Source organism: Acomys russatus, chromosome X (genome assembly GCF_903995435.1).
Source record: "Acomys russatus chromosome X, mAcoRus1.1, whole genome shotgun sequence".
In the NCBI taxonomy this organism is placed as follows: Eukaryota; Metazoa; Chordata; class Mammalia; order Rodentia; family Muridae; genus Acomys; species Acomys russatus.
This window is the reverse complement of record NC_067169.1, coordinates 102,703,802-102,720,448: the sequence shown is the minus strand read 5'-3', so window position 1 is coordinate 102,720,448 and position 16,647 is coordinate 102,703,802. Positions and strand designations below refer to the sequence as shown.

Sequence of the window (16,647 nt, the reverse complement as noted above, 5' to 3'; positions counted from 1 at the left end):
GGGTGAGCCTCCTCAACCTAATGCTGCATACGGCCTTGAAGAAAAGGCAATACAAATCAGAAGCAAAAGGTCGCTTCCTGCTGTTAAAGAAAAGGGCATGGAGTCTATGTCAGGTCCTCTATCAAAATGCCAAACCGTGGCATGGACTCTATTTTCTTCCATGGCTTTAATTTGTATTTTGGGGGAGCCATCAGGTGGTAAGGGATGATTCATGCTTTACTTATGTTTCTTGTTTATTTCCTTTCCTCGACCTTCAGGGTTTTTTCTGCTTAATGTTTGTTCCGGGTTTTGACAAAGCACTGAGGTACATGACTTATATTAGTAGCTTTTTTCCTCCCATATCTCCTCAGGAAAAAAAAAAAAAGGAAGTGACAGTATTCCCAAACCATCTTTTATTCCATTACTGGTTGCATTGCACCTGTTACTTCTAAGGCCACCCTTTCCTTTTACAGTAAAACCTCATTAAAAGAAACTCCATGAGTACCAACTGGGGATGACTTGGGCTCTATCAGGCCTCACTTTATCTACTATTAGCAAATAAATGGCTTGAACAAATGAGCTGTGAGACTCAAACCCCCCAAATTTCTAGGAAACAAATGTCCTTGCTTGGGCATGACCATTTGCATCCAGGTGATTGGCACTGGAGAGTCTTTCCATTTTATTAAGGTGATCTCTGAAGTCTTTGAGTAGATGCAATTTGTTAGCCTTCTTAGAGTTACTATGAATTAATCAAAGCAGTAAAACTCCATTTCCTTTTTTATTTCCCTCGTTTATTTATGGGGAATGATATGCATGTACCACTTCCCACATACTGAGCTCAGAGGTCAATTTACAGGAGTCAACTCTCTTCTTCTACCTTCTTCTTTCTTTCTTTCTTTCTTTCTTTTTTTTTTTTTTTTTTTTTTGAGACAAGTTTTCTCTTTGTGTAGCCTTGGCTGTCCTGGAACTCACTCTGTAGACCAGGCTGGCCTCGAACTCACAGAGATCCACCTGCCTCTGCCTCCCGAGTGCTGGGATTAAAGGCATGCGCCACTGCACCTGGCTTAGTTGCATTTCTTTATAAAAATAACCTAGAATACAGATGGTTCACTAATTTGAAAGACTACCTCCAATTAGGTTGAGTAAATGATCTTGGACTGCATTCAATAACAATTTACTGATTTCTTTCCTCAGACACATTACTCTTGTAGGCGAAATTTCTTTCAAATTGCCCCTGTACTCCAGAAAGAACAGATTGGTGGGCTGTCCTTAGAAACACAGATGCAGTGTGCATCCTGTCTGAATTGGAACTTTAGCAGTAGGCATTCCCTCCCACTGATACAGCTACATTTTTGTGGCTTTTCCCTTTGTGGTTAAAACTATGAGCTAAAGTACAGAGTCAATATATGGCTAGGATTGGGGATTGGGTGTGTGTGGTGCTGACAAAATTGCTTTGCCTCTTGGTTTGGACCCCCTTATTTGGTGATTCTGTGCTGAACCTTTGAATGAGATAAAGGGCAGCCAGTTACCAGGGTCCATTCTGTGAACAAGGTTAGGGGACATTCTGGGATAATACTTACTGTTGAACTATTCACAGCAGCCAAGATATGGACCAGCACAGGTCCTTATCAACAGATGAATGGTAAAGACGATGTGATAGCTAAACATTTTTCTTTATTCAACAAGAAAGAACAAATAAATCATGTCGTTTATAGGAAAAAGGACGGAACTAGAGATCATTATGCTAAGTGGCTAAATGAAATTAACCTATAATGTAAAAGACAAATATCACATGCTCTCTCTTATATATGAAATATATATATATATTTCATATATATATATATATATATATATATATATATATATATATATATATATATATGTTGTGTGTGTGTGAGGGGGGAGGGAGGAGAAATTGGGATTTGGGAAGAAGTAGAGGATTAGTAGAAGGGGGATAAGCGAGTATGATTGGGAAGTGGGAGAATGGAGAGATGACTCGGTGGTTAAGAGCACTTCCTGCACAATCCTGAGGACCTAAACGTGTATCCCAGTATAGAGACAGGTTAAAGAGAGAACAGGCTAGACACAAATGAAGATAGATAAGCAAGAGGATGAGAAGGATCCAGAAGATTAGAAAATATTGCCAGAACTAGTTTGAGGCTAAGGAGAGCAATTCAGTCAGAAGTTGAGAGAAGCCAGATAGAATCCGTTAGCCTGGAGAGGCATTTAAACTAGACCAGCTGACCTGAACCAGCTGACCAGTTCAGAAAGAGCTAGAAAGGATGAGATTATTAAGCAGTAAGTCTCAGAGGCTGAAAACATTCTAGGCCGAGGTTAGATTGTACAGAGGCTAGAAGCTTCCAGGATTAGGCCTAGATTAGCAGATGGAGACAGTAAGCCTCGGAGATGACAATTACATCAGATGAATACAAGTTACTTTTAAAATATGGACATTGCTATCTGAACCTGGGTCCTCTGGAAGAGCAGCAAGTCCCTCTTAACTGCTGAGCCATCTTTCTGGCAGCTCAAGGATTCTTTTTTTAAAAGAGTCTACTAAGGGGAGTGGAAAGATGGCTCAGTGGTTAAGAGTGCATATTGCTTTTGCAAAGAACCAGCCCAGGGTTCTCAGCACCCATGTTAAGCAGCTCACAATTGCTCATAACTTTAGCTTCAAGGGAATCCAACTCTTCTGTCTTCCAAGGGCACCTGCATTCACATGTATATGTAGATTCACATACACACACATATGAAAATTAAGTAAATAAAAAGTTTAAAAGAGGCGGGGCAATGGTGGCACATGCCTTTAATCCCAGCACTCGGGAGGCAGAGGCAGGCAGATCACTTTGAGTTCGAGGCCAGCCTGGTCTACAAAGTGAGTCTAGGGCAGCCAAGGATACACAGAGAAACCCGGTCTCAAAAGAACAAAACATAACAAAAATTAAGAGTCTACTAGGGCTAGCTAGAGCAATGGCTCAGAGGTTAAGAGCCTCTTAACTGACTGCTCTTCCAGAGGACCTAGGCTCAATCCCCAGCACTGGCATGGTGGTTTATACCCGGCAATAACTCCAGTCCTCAGGGGATCTGGTGCCCTCTTCTGGCCTTTAGAGGCACTGCATACACAGACATTCATGCAAGTGAAATACACACGTTAAAATTAAAAAAAAAAAATAGAGTCTGCTGTTATCATCCTCACTGTAAATGCGCGCGCGCGCGCGCGCACACACACACACACACACACACACACACACACACACACACACACACACACACACACAATGTTTTTAAAGAGCCGTGGTGGTGGTCCACTCCTTTAATTCCATCACTTGGGAGACAGAGGCAGGCAGGTCTTTTTGAGTACAAGGCCAGCTTGGTCTACGGAGCGAGTTTCAGGACAGCCAGGGCTACACAGAGGAACCCTGTTTCAAGAGAGTTTTTAAAGAAAGAGTGATAAAGGAGTACATAGTCTCAAAATATAGAATATACTTGTACGAAAATGTCATGAAGAAATCATTGTTTTGCACTATGAATATATAGTAATAAAAATAACACTTTTTCAGTACAAAAGAGGAAGAGGAGATAGACAAAAAAATTTGGGTTAATAGTAGGGCTCGGTTAATAGTAGGACTCAGTTAGAAGCTCGCGTGAGATCCTGTGGATGAAGAACTAAGCAAAGGGGCCTTCCTTTTCTAATCTTGATGGCCTGCTTAAAAGCCAAGATAGTGACAGCCATTGCAGTCCATTGAGCTCCATAAAGTCAGTGCCAGGGCAAGCGTAAGCCGGATAGGCACTGGGTGACTCTGAACCTCACAGACAAAAATCGACTAAACATGGGCAAAAGAGGAGATCCCAAGAAACATTCTTTGTGCAAACCGCTGGGAGGAGCACAAGAAGAAGCATCTGGATGCATCTATCAACTTCTCAGAGTTCTCCCAGAAGTGCTCAGAGAGGTGGAAGACCGTGTCTGCCAAAAAAAAGGAGAAATTTGAAGACATGACAAAGACTGACAAGGCTTGTTATACAAAAGAAATGAAAACCTATATCCTCCCAAAGGGGAGACCAAAAAGAAGTTCAAGGACCCCAATGCACCTCAGAGGCCTCCTTCGGCCTTCTTCTTGTTCTGTTTTGAGTACTGCCTCAAAATCAAGGGAGAACACCCCGGCTTACCCATTGATGAGGTTACAAAGAAACTAGGAGAGATGTGGAACAATACCGCTGCGGATGGCAGGCAGCCCTGTGAGAAGAAGGTCGCCATGCTGAAGGAGAAGTATGAAAAGGGTACCGCTGCCTACAGAGCTAAAGGAAAGCCTGATGCAGCGAAAAAGGGGGTGGTCAAGGCTGAAAAGAGCAGGAAAAAGGAGGAAGAGGAAGATGAGGAGGAAGAAGAAGATGATGAAAAAGTTGGTTCTAGCGCATTTTTTATCTATAAAGCATTTAACCCCTATGTGCACAACTCACTCATTTTAAAGAAAACATTGAGCTGTAAGGCTGTGTAAGATTTGCTTTTAAGCTGTACAGTGTCCTTTTTTTTTTTAAAGTTAACACATTACCGAATGTGTCTTTAGCTAGCCCTGTCCTGTCCTGGTGGTATTTATTTTCAATGGCCACTGACCTTGCCTGGTACAATCTGGGGGTTGTACATAGGCATGGAAAGTTAAAGCAGGTGTTAATGCACAGCACAAATTAGTTATATATGAGGATGGTATGTTTTTCTCTTTTCTTTTTTTTTTTTCTTTTTCTTTTTCATTTCTTTTATTTTCCATCTTCAGTTGTCTGTGATGCAGCTTATATGAAGATGACTGTTGTTCTGTTAACTGAATACCACTCTGTAATTGCAAAAATATTTGCAGCTATTCTGTTGACACTCTGAATGCTTCTAAATAAATACAATTTTTTATTAAAACAAAAAACCCTCAAGATATCTGCAGCAACTAGGAGAGACTGGAGGAGGAAACAGCTCATTTCTGTAGCCCTTGGTAAAGCAAAGAATGATTAGACTCCAAATAAATATTTCAAATACGAGCTTTTCTTTGCTATGGGTTTTGATCTCAGGGACTCTAGCCACAGGGTACTCCTGGGGTTTGTTTAAGACAAGTTGCCCACTTCTATTCTCCACTTCCACTGAGAGCAGAGAAGAAAGGTAATGGGCTAGGCCACCTTGGGCCACGCATGAATTATGAAATGACAATAGAATTCCTCCTTCAAATGCTAGGGAAATGGATTTCTCTGATCTCTTGGGAGGAATTGCAATTACCACGTTTTTGAAAAGCCCAGGGAACATGTAACTGAGGGCTGCTTTTCATTTGGGACAGGAAGAGACAGCCACGAAGGGTGAGACTGATAAGTGAAAGGGCGTGAAGCACCATTTCCCCCTGCAGGATGCTGGGGCTGGGCTGGAGAAGATGCAGCAGGAGGTGGTGGCGGTGATGGGGAAATCCACCCTACTTGACCTAAATCCTCCCAAGGACTCTATAAACTGAATACTATTATCTTCGCTTTGAAAAGCAGGAAAGCGAGAGCAGAGAGAAATGCAGAGCCCACCCTGCTAGTGGGTTGCTGAGCTGTGATTTACATTGCAGTGCCTTGAAGAGTTACTGTCATTGCGAAGACCAAGTTTGTCCTGAGCAGTAGAAAGTCAAGGAAAAGAGGTGGAGGGGGTTGTGGTAGCTCCTTTATCTGAGAAATGGGATGCAGGAGTAACAGCCATACCTCCTTCAGGGGTTATTGTGGGATTAAGTCAATACTGCACCAAATTTAGGCAATCCCTAACACCTAGGGAAGGCGGTTCCCCACTGTCTGACATCAAATGCAGAGTTCAATAGCTGGGTCTGTGGCTGGTTTGAGGTGCTTTAAGTCTGCTTTCCTCACCCGCCCACGTTAGTAGATGCACCACTACACTTAGTTTCTGCAGTGCTGAGGATCAAATCCAGGGATTCATACACACTAAGTAAACCATAGCAGCTGAGGTATATCCCTGGTGCTTGGATGAGACTTTTTGCCCTACAAGGAAGGATGCTTTTGGTGTAAGTGAACTTTGGTTCAGTAGACAGAAAGCAACAAGGGAAAGAACTTTGGCCCTAGAATACTACTGGGTCCAGTTATAGGGTTTCAATCCAAGGCCTTTAAGATGGCATAGCCAGTGGGTAAGAACAGGCAGACATGTCTGGGACTCTCAGCTCTGTCACATTGTGTGACTCTGGGCACATCCTTTCATTTCTCTGCCTCAGTTTTCCCACTGGAAATGGGAATCTCATTTATACCTTCCTCATACGGGTCTTTTAAGAATTCCATGTCCCCTGGATGGGGAGACCTAGTGGCACTCAGAGGAAGGATAGCAGGCTACCAAGAAGAGACTTGATACCCTATGAGCATATACAGGGGGAGGAAGTCCACCTCAGTCACAGTCATAGGGGAGGGGAGTAAGGGGAAAATGGGAGGGAGGGAGGAATGGGAGGATACAAGAGATGGGATAACCATTGAAATGTAATATGAATAAATCAATAATTTTTTTTTAAAAAAAGAATTAACTTCATGGACACTTATAAGGAGCTAAAAGCTGTGCGTGCCTGGCAGGTAGTATCATATTTGTTGATATTTCCCCCCTCCCAGGGAAACCAAGGCGATGAATGAGAAATGAAGGAAGGCTGTGACAATCCTCTCCACCCTCTCCCTTTCCCGACTGACCAGCTGGAAGATGCTCCTGTCCAAATGGGAAATGGAAGCCAAAATAGCACAATAAAGGAAAGGAAGTGCTTGGGGAGTGCATGGGCTCCCACTTGCAGTCCTGAGGAATGTGCTGACTATTCAGGAACAGGACTTTGGCAGTCACTTAACACAATCGCTAGGCGAAGGGAAATGATCACGTCTGTCACCAGGGTCACTGCCAATTTGTTTAAGAAAGTGGTGAGGCTGAAAAGGAGGATATGGAGAAAGAGAGGCACTGAGCTTTCCCGGAGCCAGCTTGCAAGGCCTCCTGGGCAGTAGTCCCAGGTGAAGGTGGCTGCAGCCCTTCCAGACTTCCCAAGTATGCAGCCTTAACCATGGTGGTGGGGGTTGTGGCCTTGGTCAAGTGCAGGCTCCTGTGTTTTCTTTTATTCTACAGATTTGTAGACAGTGGCTACTCTGCCGGGCACTGTGCTAGGAACCATGGGGGAATCTTGGTCAAATGATACAGGTAAGAAGATGCTCTGGAAGAATTCACAGGAGATCAAGGCCATGTTCCCTACTAGTTGGGGAAACATCCGAGAAACTCTGCAGCGTCGGAGACTGAACAACTGCCCTCTTCTCAAGGGGAGTAATCTGGCAAAAAGAGAATGTCTGGAAAATATAACACTCAACATGAAAATAACCTCTAATGGTAGAATTAGCGGGGGTAGTATTTCCTGGGGGAGGTGGGGCTAGGGCAGACTGTAAAGTCATTACAGGAAACATTCTGCCTCCACCAATCCCTTGACCAGTAGCTTTATGCATCAGAAGAGACTTATATGTGGAGCATTTACAGTTACATCCTCCCAACTTTGAGTGCCTACTGTGTGCTGTATAGAATGCCAGGGACTCTTCCATGCTTTCAGCATATGAAATATATATGAGGGGGATTTCAGAATGATTGGACGTAAATATTCAAAGCGCTGCAGTTACAATATAACCCAGTGACTCGCACAGTGTGCCCTTTGATCAGCAACATCAACTCCTCCTGGGAACTTGTGAGACAAGGCACAGTCTCATGCCCATCCTTTGGATACTGTCAGAAACTCAGAGGATAGGCCCCATCTCCTGTCTGCCCAGCCCTCTAAATGATGCTGACGCATGGTTGAGTTTGAGAACTACTGTAATAGCTAGCCAGGGCTAGTGTGTAACTCCTTATATAGACTAAACAGCCTCAAGCTTACAGTAATCCTCCTGCCTGTGCTTTTGGGCCTTGGATTATAGGTGTGCACAATCATGCATGAGTTACACAGTGATCTTTAAAATAGCCTCCAGGGCTGCAGAGATGGCTCAGAGCTTAAGAGCACTAATTGCTCTTCCAGAGGTCCTGAGTTCAATTCCTGGAAACCACATGGTGGCTCACAACTGTTTATAATGTGATCTGATGCCCCCTTCTGGCTTGTAGGCGTACATGCAAATAGAGTGCTCATATAAAACAAACAAACAAATAAATAAAACAAAATAGGCCCTGATTTGCTGGCTTGGGAACTTTCTGGGAAGGGAGGGGTAATGATAGAAGTTCTGTGATAACTTTCCATTACTGTGACAAAATACCTGAGGAAACAACTTAAGGAGAAAAGGTTTGCTTTCACTTACAGTTTCACAGGTTGCAGTTCATTGGTGGCTGATTCCATTGCTTAAAGCCCTGGGTATACGGTAGTAGTAGGAACATGGGGTAAAGGAGGCTAACCACTTCATGGCAACCAGGAGGTGGAGAATCTGAGAAGGGCACACCTCTAGTGATTTACTTCTCTCACCTCAGCCCTACCTTCTAATACTTCATTCAGTTTTGAATTCATCAGTACATTAAGCCATTGGTGAAGATAGAGTGGACATCATTCAATCACTCCTCAAGGTTCACCTCTAAACACAGTTGCATTGAGGACAAAGCCTTCAACATGTGAGTAGGGGGAACATTTATTATTATCTAAAATAAAAGTTTTATTTTCATTTGCTTTACACACACACACACACACATACACATACACACACACACACACACACACACACACACACACGCATACACACACAGGAGAGAGAGAGAGAGAGAGAGAGAGAGAGAGAGAGAGAGAGAGATGGCTCAGCAGCTAAGAGTGAGTACTAGTCTCCCAGAAGATCTGAGTTCTTCTCCCAACACCCACATTAGGTAGCTCACAATCACCTGTAATTCTAGCTCCAGAGGATCCAACAGCCTATTCTGGCCTCTGTTGGCTCCCAAGCACACTTGGCATATATACATATGCATGTGTAAATAAAAATAAAAACATATTGACAAAATAAGCAAAGCCATATACTTAGGAAGCAAAGGCAAGTGAATCTCTGTGAGTTCAAGCCCAGCTTGGTCTATATAGAGAGCTCCAGGCCAGCCAGGGTTATATAATGAGACCCTGTTTTCCCCCCTCCCCAAATACATTTTCCAAATAGAAAAGTTTGAAAACCATAGATAGTTGAATGGTTCACCTTCTCCACCTATCTTAACTCATTATTTGTACAGATGAGGAGCATTGGGACCACAGAGGCTAAGACTACAAGAGGCAGGGGTGGGATTGGCACCCAACCTCCTAACTATTGGCCCAGTGTCTTGAAGCATCTGAGGCTGTTTCCCCAGGAGTGGAAACAGGAAGACAGGCCTTTTGAGCTGTCATTTATGAGGATCCTGAGGCTGTCAGCTTCTCCTTGTTATTCCAGGAAAGACCAGAGGTTTCCTGGGTTCTTATAGGAAGCCCTTCCGGTTCCTCTCCCCCCTTGCGTCAGTGTCCTAGGGCTTTGTTGCCACAGATCAACACCCCAGTCATCCTGACCCTTCCTCCCAGCACTCATCTCAAGGTAGAACCTCATGGGGCCTCTGTCTGAACTTTCAGCCTTTATCGCCATTCCTCAACAAGGCCCCTCCCACCCCATGCACACATACACTCTGGTCATCTAAGAAATTCTTTCATTGCCTTCATTGTCTGATTTGGAATCCCAGTGGGGTCTCTTTTGAGGGTCACTGTACCATGCATTGTGTCTTTCTTCCAAGCCTTTCTTCCAAGCACTAGGTCTAGTGCCCTAACAGGCAGTTCATAGGCCCTAGTAAACAGGTTAGAGATTGTAGAAATGGGGTCTGACCAATAGCTGCTGGTTTTCCAGGGTGGTGGTGGTGGTGGTGATGGCGGTGGTGTGGTGATAGTGTGTGTTTGTGTGTGTGTGTGTGTGTGTGTGTGTGTGTGTGTGTGTTGAGGAAAGAGGATTCTGGAGAAGTAAGAGACTGAAAATAATTAGAAACATGACCACTAAATGACTAATAACACTTGGAGGGCATGCCAGATCCATCAGCAAAAGAACATTTGAAACCCTAGTGAGGTCCAACTGGCCTACCCTTTAGCTTCTGTGAATGGTGTTTAAGCGGGCATTTTTCAGCTGATGGGTGCCATCAATGTTGAAGAAGTAACAAAAGACCTCTGGGGTCAGATAAACGAATGTTCAAAATTGGGCAATGGGCTCATTAAAACTTCAATTTCTCCAGCTCTAAAAAAGAAGTAATATTAGATCCAACCATATGAGAATGATATGTTAAAGGTCAAAACAGATTGAGTCTGGTAAAGTGGCACATAGCTGTAATTCAGTAGCTGAGAGGCGGAGGCAGGAAGATTGCTGCAAGCTTAAGGCCAGCCTGGGATGCATCATAATGAATTCCAGCTCAGGCAAAGTGTGAGACTCCATCTCCTAAAACCAAAACAAAACAGATTGAATCTTGTCACTTTACTATGATTCAGTCCCAAAGCACTTTCTTCTGAGGGTTTTTGTGAAGTGTAAATGAGATGCCACTGCTTGTCCAATAAAGAATAGTGATGGTGATGGCACTGACAGTGTGGATGACACCGAATGCCAGTCACAAAGGAGCTCTACCTCTGGCCATTTCACAAAGGCAAGTCCAAGGCTGGTAAAATACACCAGCAGCCTAATCTATGGAGCTAAAATGGACCAAGAACTTCCTCTGTGGCTGTCTCATCCTCATCCTGCAGATGTTTTGCTTATAGGTTACTATTTGTGGTGAAACCATTTCGAACCAAAGGCTCCCAATTAAGATGTCCCAAAGGGAGAATAGTTTCATTTATGCATCATTTAACACTTTGTATTAAGAGCCTGAAGGAGTTTACAATTCAATATGTGAGAAAAACCCCAGACACCAGTCCATGGTGTGTGTGTGTGTGTGTGTGTGTGTGTGTGTGTGTGTGTGTGTGTGATGATCTCATGCGTATCCCTAGATAACCTGGAATTCCATACCTAGATCAGACTTGTCTCAAACTCAGAAATGTGCCTGACTCTGAGTCCTGGGATTAAAGGCATGCACCACCATGCCGGGCTCAGTCAACATTTAATGTGTGTATGTGCATGTGGGCACACATGTTTATGTGTATACTTGTGTACATGGGTCTAGATCAGAAGACAGACTTGATTATCATCCTCAGAAACCCCGCCTCCTCTTTTGAAACATGGCATCTCATTGGTCTGGAGCTCACCAATTAGGCTAAATTGGCTGCAGCTCATGGCATGCTTCTGCCTCTGACTCCCCAGCTCTGGAATTACAAGTCTGTGCAAACAGTCATTTTTATATGGGTTCTGAGTATCAAACTCATGTTCTCATGCTTGTGAGGCAAGCCTTTTACTAATAGGACCCTCTCCCCAACCCCACATCACTCCACTTTTGACAAGTGGCCTGAATCATAAAGAGCACAGCCCCAGATTGGTAGGTTTTGCTAAGAGAGAGCATCTCTCATGCCCGGACATGGTGGCACACGCCTTTAATCCCAGCACTCAGGAGGCAGAGACAGGCGGATTGTTGGGAGTTCAAGGCCAGCCTGGTCTACAAAGGGAGTCCAGGACAGCCAAGGCTACACAGAGAAACCCTGTCTTAAGAAAGACAGAGAGAGAGAGAGAGAGAGAGAGAGAGAGAGAGAGAGAGAGAGAGAGAGAGAGAGAGCTGTTTAGTAGTTGCAAAAGGCTACACAGAAAGAGTGACATTTCAGATTAATTTAAAGGAATGGGTAAGAATTCCCCACACAGAGACCATGCTGGTTCAAGAAGGGGAAACCTAACATGAAAGGCCCAGTATTATAAAGGGATGTGCACACCCTTAGAGATCACTTCTAAGTTCAGAAGGGGATGCTTGAGCTGAGGTGGAATATCTTGGCTGGGCTAGAGGTGCCTCTAGATGTGATTGTACAGGCAATTGAAAACCAGCAAACTATGCCTTGCAGTAGGGTGCACATTTTTAATCCCAGCACTAAGGAGGCAGAGGCAGATGGATCTCTGTGAGTTCAAGGTCAACCTAGCCTATAGAGCGAATTCCAGGACAGCCAGGGAAACACAGAAAACCCTGTCTCGAAAAACCCCAACTGACCAACCAACCAAACCAAACCCCAGAAAATTAAAGTTTTTCAGAATGTCATACAAAGGACAACATGATTTTGTTTGGAGTGGGTTCTTGGACTCTGAGATAAGAGTTTTTATTGATAGCAAATTATTTGCTGCCTTGTTGAGGTGTAATTATTCAGTAAAACATAGTCATTTAAAATGTAAAGGTCAATAGTGATTTTTAAATTTCGTTTTTATTTAATTTTATTTTTAGAAATGATCTCCCCCAGGAGAACCCAGGTTGGAGCTCACAATACACCTCAGGCTAGCTTCAAACTCACAGCAATCCTCCTGCCTCAGCTGGAGTGCTGGAATTACATTCATGAGCTGCCATATCCAGCTTTCTTGTGCAGAGCTCTTTATCCTTCTCTTTTTCTTGTATTTTTATACAAGGCCAGAAGAGGGCACCAGATCTCATTATGGATGGTTGGGAGCCACCATGTGATTGCTGGGAATTGAACTCAGGACCTCTGGAAGAACAGCCAGTGCTCTTAACGTCTGAGCCATCTCTCCAGCCTCCTCCTCCTCCTTCTTTTTTAATGCTGGGTATTAAACCTAAGGCCTCCAAGGCCTCTTACATAGTAGGCAAATGTTCTCTGGTAAATGTGTATATCTGTACGCTATGGTTTAAATATGTATCTCTAAATGTTTGTGAGTTGGGAGTTTGGTACCCAGTGTGGCTACATGGAGGGTAGGGCTAAATAGGAGATGCTTGTATCGATTGGAAACATGGACTCCAAACGGATTAATGTAGATGTTCCTAGAACTCTTTGTTCGTTTGTTTGGTTTGGTTTTTCGAGACAGGGTTTCTCTGTGTAGCCTTGGCTCTACTGGAACTCCCTCTATAGATCAGGCTGGCCTCAAACTCATAGCGATCCACCTGCCCCTGCCTCCCAAGAGCTAGAATTAAAGGCGGGTGCCATGATCATCCAGCATTTCTCTAGAGAGGTTTGATTAAAGCTTCAGCCTTGCACACCCAGCTCTCCTCCACAGTCTGTTTGGCAGGACAGCCACTTGCTACCATTGATGCTCTTGCTGTTTCTATTCACCGAGATGTGTATTTTAGTTAGCATTTTTATTACTGTCATGAAACACCATGGCCAAAAGCGAGTTGGCAAGCTAAGGGTTTAATTCTCTTACACTTCCACATTATTATAGTCTATCATTGAAGGAATCAGGACTAGAACTCAAACAGGGCTGGAATCTAGAGGAAGAAGCTAATGCAGAGGCCATGGAGGGGTGCTGCTTACTGGCTTGCTCGTCATGGTTTGCTCAGCCTGCTTTCATATAGAACCCAGGACCACCAGCCCAGATGTGGCACCATCACCATCCGCAGTTGATGTCTTGCCCATCAACCACTAATTAAGAAAATGTCCTAAAGCTGGGTGTGGTGGTGCATGCCTTTAATCCCACCACTCAGGAAGCAGAGGCGGGGGATCTCTGTGAGTTCTCCGAGCTGTCTCAAAAAAACCAATACACACACACATATATGTATATATATGTATGTATGTATGTATGTATGTATGTATGTATGTATGTACGTATGTATAAGCCAGGTGTGGTGGCACAAACCTTTATTTTCAGCACTCAGAAGGCGAAGGAAGGCCGGCAGGTGTCTGAATTTGAGGTGTGCCTGGTCGACAAAGCTAGTTCCAGGACATCCAATGCTTCAAAGAGAAACTCAAAAAACCAGGGGGAGGGGGCTGGAACTATGATTCAGTGGTTAAGAGTACTGGCTGTTCTTTGAGAGGACCCATGTTCAAGTCCCACCACCCACATGGCAGCTCACAACTGTCTAGCCCTAGTGGTTCACAAAGACATGCGTTCTGGCAAACCATTAATGAACACAAAATAAAAATAAAGAATTAAAAAAGACCCCCCCCCAATATCAATGTATAAGGTTGATAAGATAGATGGCTCAGCAGGTAAAGGTACTTGCTACATAAACCTGGTGACTTTGATGTATATGTACCTAATACCAAGCCTCAGAATACATGAAGCCAACTCTGACAGAGCAGAAACAAGCAATAACAAACTTGCAATTAGCGTTGCAAAGTCTGACATTTCTCTCTCAATAACTGAACTAACAAGCAAAGAGACAATTGGTAAGAATGTAGACTAGCTGAACAACATCATCAATCAACTTGACCTAATTGACATGAATAGAACACTACAGCCCACATCTGCAAAATACACATTCTTCCCCCAAGTGCATATGGAACTTTCTCTAAAACAGACCGTATGCTAGGTCATGAAACAAATCTTAGTAAATCTAAAAGGACCAAAACCATGCATGGTATGCTCTCTGACTTTAACAGAATTAATTATCCAAGAAAAATGAAAACAAATGTCCACAAACAAACTTCTACAAAAATATCCATAGCAAATTATTATTATTATTATTATTATTATTATTATTATTATTATTATTATTATTATTATCATCATCATCATCATCATCGTCGTCGTCGTCATCGTCATCATCATCATTATTATTGTTTTGGTTTTTCGAGACAGAGTTTCTCTGTGTAGCCTTGGCTGTTCTGGACTCGCTTTGTAGACCAGGCTGTCCTGGAACCCACAGCAATCCACCTGTTTCTGCCTCCCAAGTGCTGGGATTAAAGGTGTGTGCCACCACCACCTGGCTTGACATATATTTTTTAAAGACAGGGTCCCATGTAACCCAGGCTAGCCTTGAACTCTCAGTGTAACCAAGAATGGCACTGAACTCCTGATCTCTTCTCCTTGCCTTTCTTTTTACTTTTCTTTCTTTCTTTCTCTCTTTCTTTCTTTGTTTTTTTTGAGACAGAGTTTCTCTGTGTAGCCCCGACTGTCCTAGAACTCACAAAGATCCACCTGCCTCTGCCTCCTGAGTGCTGGGATTAAAAGTGTGCGCCACCACCGCCCTGCTCTTCCTTGCCTTTCCAGTGCTATGACTGCATGACTGTAGGCGTGTACTACCGTGTCTGGCTAAAAAAATTAATTTTCACCTGACACATCGTAATTATGTATGTTTATGGAATAAAGTGCGAAAGTTCACTGGGCTTAGTAGCACACACCTTTAATCCTAGCACTTGGGAGGCAGAGGCAGATGGATCTCTGTGAGTTCGAGGCCAGCCTGGTCTACAAAGGGAGTCCAGGACAGCTAGGGCAACACAGAGAAACCCTGTCTCGAAAAACCAAAACAAACAAACCAAACAGTGTGAAATTTCAGTAAATCAAAAATATTTTTTTAGAAAATAAATTTACCCATTTATTTACCAATTCTAGCACTTACTGTATTTCTCTCTGAAATAATTTCCCTTTAGCCTGAAGAATTTCCATTTAATATCTCCAGTAGTCTAGATATTTGAGCATTTTTAAAATGTTGCTCCATTGCCTTCTGGCTTACAACTTATTGCTTGAGACATCTTTGGTGATCTGGAGCTTAGCTGTCCTGTATATAATTTCTTTCCTAGGGCCATTTCAGTCTTTGTTGTTGTTATTTTCTTTGTTTTTTGAGACAGGGTTTCTTTGTGTAGCAATTCTGGCTGTCCTGGACTCACTCTGTGGACCAGGCTGGCCTTGAACTCAGAGATCTGCCTGCCTCTGCTTCCTGAGTGCTGGGATTACAGGCGTGCACCACCACACCCGGCCATTCATCTTTCTCTATTTGTGATCTTCAGGAATTGCCTATGTGATGCTTTCATTGTAGTTTCTTTATTTGTGTCCTTCTTGAGGTTTGCTGAACCTCTTAGATCTGTAGTTTATAGTTTGCATCAAGTTTGCCAAAATTTCAATGACTGCTTATTGGAATTATTATTATTTTGCCTATGACTCCTGCAATTCTAATTACATAAATGTTAGACTGTGACAGGGACGCACAGGCCATTGATTTCCTGCTAACATTTTCAAAACAATATAATTTATTGAGATATAATTCACACACTACAAGCTCACCCATTGAAAGTGTATAATTTAATGGCTTTTGCTGGCCGAGATGCCTGGGCTGGGCTGGAAGGAGTGTCGCTTAGCTGAGTGCCTGTGAGTGCAGTGCAGGGTCTCTGTTGCTAGTTGAATGTGCAGGGAAAGAACACACTCTGGAGCAGCTTCAGAGAGCTGGTTTGGTTTATTTATGCCCTTGAGGAGCTGGCCAGGGTCTCTAGGGCAAGGTCTGTGTGGCTGTGTACCATTGGCTAGGGCAGTGGTGTTGGAAGATGCTTCATCTGCACGCTCAGGGGCTGTAGGGGTGGGAGGGGGAAAAAACCTTATAAGGTCAAACAAGGAGTGACGCCTGCTAACTGTCAGGGTAATAAATTCTTATTAGAGCTGATGATGGGGAGCAGGCTTTGCGGTGCCAGGTTGGAAGGGGGAATAGCCAACTCCTGCTGTCCTTATGTTTTGAGGTATCCAAGGTTGAAGCTTCCTCAACCTTTTCTCCGTAACCCTGGGCCATTATGGTTCAACATGCTTTTAGCATATTCACAGTTACATGCAAACCTGACTACAGTCAATTTTAGGGCACTTTCACCAGGCTCTAAGAAGCCCCAAATCCCTTGTTCTCTGTACTTCGTTATCTTTTTGAAGATG

The 16,647-nt window shown here is 43.5% G+C and overlaps 1 pseudogene; it reads left to right on the top strand.

Moving 5' to 3' along the window:
• The first annotated feature begins 1,943 nt into the window (after nucleotides 1–1,943).
• LOC127185440 (high mobility group protein B1-like) lies at nucleotides 1,944–5,456 on the top strand (annotated as a pseudogene).
• The last annotated feature ends 11,191 nt before the right edge of the window (nucleotides 5,457–16,647 follow it).